This window comes from Piliocolobus tephrosceles, unplaced genomic scaffold, assembly GCF_002776525.5.
Source record: "Piliocolobus tephrosceles isolate RC106 unplaced genomic scaffold, ASM277652v3 unscaffolded_31475, whole genome shotgun sequence".
NCBI classification, from domain to species: Eukaryota; Metazoa; Chordata; class Mammalia; order Primates; family Cercopithecidae; genus Piliocolobus; species Piliocolobus tephrosceles.
The window spans coordinates 15,620-20,566 of record NW_022314838.1 but is presented as its reverse complement, the minus strand read 5'-3'; the positions used below and the strand labels follow the sequence as shown (position 1 = coordinate 20,566).

The following is a 4,947-nucleotide window of genomic DNA, read 5'->3' as shown; positions in this document are numbered from 1 at the left end:
TAAGCAGTCCTTCGAAATTGACTATCACAGACTAGATAAAAAGTCTGGGTTCACCAAGAATAGGCACGTGTGCCATTATATTTTCTGTTGAAAGCTTTGGAAAGCTTTCACTGCATGCAGTGACAGGATCTCAGCTCACTGTAACCTCCACCTCCCGGGTTCAAATGATTCTCCTGCCTCAGCCTTCCTAGTAGCTGGGACCACAGGCACACGCCATCACGATTGGCTAAATTTTTGTATTCTTAGTAGAGACGGGGTTTCATCTTGTTGACCAGGCTGGTTTCGAACTCCTGGCCTCAAGTGATCCACCTGCCTCAGCCCCACAAAGTGCTGGGATTACAGGCGCAAGTCACCGCGCCCGACCCTACTTCACTCCTAACGCACACCATACGTGCTTCCAAATGTTTGCTGAATGACAAGGTGAACGAGTGAATGGGACTACATGACTTCGGGCAGCAGGCAATCCTATTCCTTGGACCTCAGTTTCCCTTTTTGGAAAGCAAGCCTGTCTCTTGCTCTCTGCCCTAAAAGCCTGAGTTCTGGGCTTGAGATGAGCGCATCCTGTAGAGCAGACTCCAGGTGGACGTTGAGCTGGGTCTTCTAGGAGGCCAGGATCTGGCCAGCTCTTGGGTCCGGTCCTCCTGCGGAACCCCGTACGCCCAGTCCCAGCGCCGCCCCGCCCAACTTCCCTTTGTTCCCCCAAGCCGCGCCCCTCCGCATAGCTCGTTCCCCATTGGCCAGGGAGCGGGGCGGCGGGCGGCGGGAGGCGGGAGGGGTCGTGTGCTCCTGTGCGTTGTGTGTCCCGGCCGCAGCCCCGAGCCAGCTGCAGCTCCTTGATCGGAGCCGGATCCTGAGCGGGGAACACGGGCTGAAGCGGCGGCGGCGGCGGCGCCGGCGGCCACGCCCCCGGGCTCCATTGTTGAGGCTACCCAGGCTCTGTCGGCTGCTCAGCTGCGCTCCAGTCGGCCCAGGCGCCGCCGCGAGGAGCGAACGATGCGAGGCGGCGGCCTGAGGTGAGACGGCTGGACGAGCGACGGGGTCCCTGCCCCGGGCATGGCGGCTACGAGCTGGGCCCTGCAGGTTCCGGGGTGGGGATCCGGGGTCCGTGCGCCTGGGCTTTGTCTCGGCCTCGGGTGGCACCGGGGGCTTCGCACCTGCTGCAAAACCGCGTGGGCCCGCGCGGGGTCCTGGTCGCCCTGCGGGTGGCGGCCGGTCCCCACTGCTCCCCGGCTCCTCCCGTCTGCCGCGGAGGGGACTGCATGGACCTGGGCGCTGGCTTCTGCCCGGTCCCCCCGCGGCGTGGTTGGTCCCCGCGTGCGGCAGACGGGGCCCTGCGAGGACTCACTCGTGGGGCGGGGACCGCGTCACCGTGAGTGGGAGACTCCACCGTCCTCCCTGGCAGTGAGACTGTTTCGCCAGACTCACCGAGGGGACTGTGCGGACCCTCCTACTAGGGGGTCCGTGACTCTGGGTGGGGGCTCTTTTCCGGCCCCACATAACGGCTGAGTGTTTTATCACCTATATAGGTGGCTGCGTGGACCCGCGCGCGTGGGTCCTGGCCGTCCTGCTAGTGGGGCTGTGCGCCGCCCCGTGGCTCGTCTGGGTCGACCCCGCCAGAGACGCGCGTGTAGTGGGGGTCCGTGTGCGGGGGAAGTGGTTGGTGGGGGCGCACTGCCCCGGCCCCCTGATTTATCCTCTCACATCCCCGGCGGGAGGAAGCCAGAGGTGCGGGCCTACGGCTGTCGCGCAGCTGCCGCACCGACTTCTGCCTTGGCCGGCGGGTCCCGGGGGGCGAGGGGCTGTCACCGCGCATCCCACCGCCGCGCTTCCTGCTCTGGCCCCGGGCTAGGCTCTGATTGGAGGGAGAAGGGCCCTTCTGCCCGGCGCTTCTTGATTTCTTCCGTTAGTAATGGGAAGAAAAAAAAATTAGAAAGGCAGATTGAACTTTGTAGCTCTTAGCGCCTGGAGAGTGGAAGAATCTCTCCCAAGAATTTGGCGGGCTAGAAAGTGCGTTTCAAGCAGGAGCATCCACAGCCACGGAATGAGGCCAAGGCAGTTACAGTTAGAGGTCAGATTTGTGAGGGGAGAGTGAGGGTGAGTTCCGTGGGTGGGGAGACTCTCAGCTTGATGGGAAGACCTGATGCTGCCCCTCAGACGCTGTATTTCTCAACAACCAAAGAAAGTGGAATCACTCCTTAGTGAATGCTTTCATCAAACTTTTGAAACACCTGTAATGTCCCAGGAAGCATAATCGAACTGGACAGTTTTCCCCTTTTAAGAGTGTTAAACGTCCTGGAGACAAACAGCAGAAGGCTCAAGGAGTCCAAATACTCAACCTGAAGTTCTTTCTGAACAACAGATGGTGTATAAGTGACAGGCATACGAGATAAAACTGAACTAATCACCGCAGCTGTGGTTCCTAGCCGTGTAGCGTGTCATGCAGGCCCTTTTGCCTTCTCTGCCCTCCGCTGTCCCAGACCCCAAGACTACCGCGCACCTCCAGTCATCAGCACCTGCCGACCCATTGCTATGAACTCTGTTTCGGTGGCTCCCTTCTCTCTGAAGTTTTGCTTTTTCTCCTGAAGTCCTGGTCTTCAAGAGCTTCTGGTCTGCAGGGACAGATTGGCTTTGGGCAGTACATAGTTAACTGTAGCACAGCTTGAAAAATGCTCTGATAGAGGTGGGCAGGCAGTTTGTACATGCGGGTAAGTGCGAGGTCCTTTTTCAATACCATGAAACCAAGTATTCATGCTGTTTTTAAATCTGCACTTCTTTGACTCTCCAGAGGGTTTTTAGATTAATTTTTTTTCTGTTACTTCCTAGTGTTTGTTGCATAGTTCAGAGTACTTGATGAAAACTTACCAGGTCTGCCGGGCACGGTGGCTGACGCCTGTAATCCCAGGACTTTGGGAGGTCTAGGCAGGCGGATCACTTGAGGTCAGGAGTTCGAGACCAACCTGGCTAACATGGTGAAACCCTGTCTCTACTAAAAATACAAAAATTAGTTGGGAGTGGTGATGGGTGCCTGTAATCGCAGCTACTCAGAAGACTGAGGCAGGAGAATAGCTTGAACCCAGGAGGTGGAGGTTGCAGCGGTGACCTGGGCAGCAGAAACCACACTAAACAGTCCTCATCCTGGAGCCTGGCCACCCCCTTTGCTTCTCTTCTCCTTGAGTAGAGGGTATGGGGAGCTTTCTACCCTGGAGGCTGAGCAGTGCAGCCTCTAACCAGGGTAGGTGTTTGTCTGTCCCTGGGAATACAGACAGCATTCTCACAAGCAGCCCGAATACTCCTGAACAGCTTTTTGTAGGGTGGGGCGGGGTGGGGCAGAGGGTCATTTTGACTCATAGGTACCTTTTCCACTTTCACTGCTGATAACTGTGTTACAGATTAAAGTTTTGATTTTGATACTGAAGAGGGCTTAAGGGAGTGAGCTATTATGGCACATCTAAGTCTGCTAAAATAGAACCACGGGGTAGTGTAGGAAAATCTCTTCTAAATTATGGATCGTATATGGTGAACGTTAGAAGCCGTGTGTACCTAAGTTGAAAAATCAAAACATGTCTCGTATTTGGGTGACCCCGGTAAGTCTGGATGCCACTGCGCCTTGTGTGAACACAGGATGCTGAGGTGTAGGGATCAACAGGCTTTTTCTGGACATCTTGCGCTTCTCCCTTGGGGTAAAGAGGGGTGGCAGTAGGAGTGCACAGCTGTTGGGCCCCTAATATTTGTCAGCTGTTTTACATGTGGGATTCCATTTAATACCATCTTGGAGGTAAAATTATGTTATTGAAGATGAAGATAGAGGCTTAGAGAAGTTAAGAAAATTGTTCAAGTTCATGTCATTTGTTTTGTTTTGTTTTGTTTTGAGACAGAGTTTTGCTCTTCTTGCCCAGGCTGGAGTGCAATGGCATGATCTCGGCTCACCACAACCTCTGCTTCCCAGGTTCAAGTGATTCTCCTGCCTCAGCCTCCCGAGTAGCTGGGATGACAGGCATGCACCACTATGCCAGGCTGATTTTGTATTTTTGGTAGGGACGGGGTTTTTCCATGTTTGTTAGGCTGGTCTTGAACTTCCAAACTTGGGTGATCTGCTCAACTCGGCCTCCCCAAGTGCTGGGATTACAGGTGTGAGCCACCACGCGTGGCCAAGCCCATGTAATTTCTTAAGTGGAAAGATGAAGTCGTTGATGAACTCAGAAGTTTGATTTCAAGGCCCTTGATCTTTCCATAACACGTGGCTCCTTCCCTGGTTGGTCGGAGTGACTGAAGAACTCAAGGAGGCCAGGCGCGGTGGCTCAAGCCTGTAATCCCAGCATTTTGGGAGGCCGAGATGGGCGGATCACGAGGTCAGGAGATCGAGACCATCCTGGCTAACACGGTGAAACCCCGTCTCTACTAAAAAAATACAAAAAACTAGCCGGATGAGATGGCAATCATCTGTAGTCCCAGCTAGTCGGGAGGCTGAGGCAGGAGAATGGCGTGAACTCGGGAGGCAGAGTTTGCAGTGAGCGGAGATCCGGCCGCTGCACTCCAGCCTGGGCGACAGAGCGAGACTCCACCTCCAAAAAAAAAAAAAAAAAAAAAAAAAGCTCAAGGAAGCTGTGTTTTGTGGAAAGAAGACCTGAGGGATGTATGGTTTTTCCAGGCTTGGAATCTGCCATGCTGGGCTTCTGAATTGTATAGCTTGGCCATATAGAGAGAAGCCCCTCATTTAAGACTCATTCTTTGGGGTAAATAAAGGAAGGCCGCACACATTAGACAGGCAGAGGTGACTTTCTCAGAGATGCTGTTGCAAGAGAGTCGGCACTGCCACTTGGGTGTTGCAGAGACTGACATGCAAGTGAGTGGCGGATGAGCAGTGGGGAAGCTTTAGGATGGAAAAGAATGGCTCCCACTGGAGGCTGTTGTGGGGGCTGCAGGCGGCTGTGCAGAAGTGAGTTGCCC

The 4,947-nt window shown here is 54.8% G+C and overlaps 1 pseudogene; it reads right to left on the bottom strand.

Moving 5' to 3' along the window:
- Positions 1-600: 600 nt before the first annotated feature.
- Positions 601-1,497, bottom strand: LOC111533739 (annotated as a pseudogene).
- Positions 1,498-4,947: the final 3,450 nt, after the last annotated feature.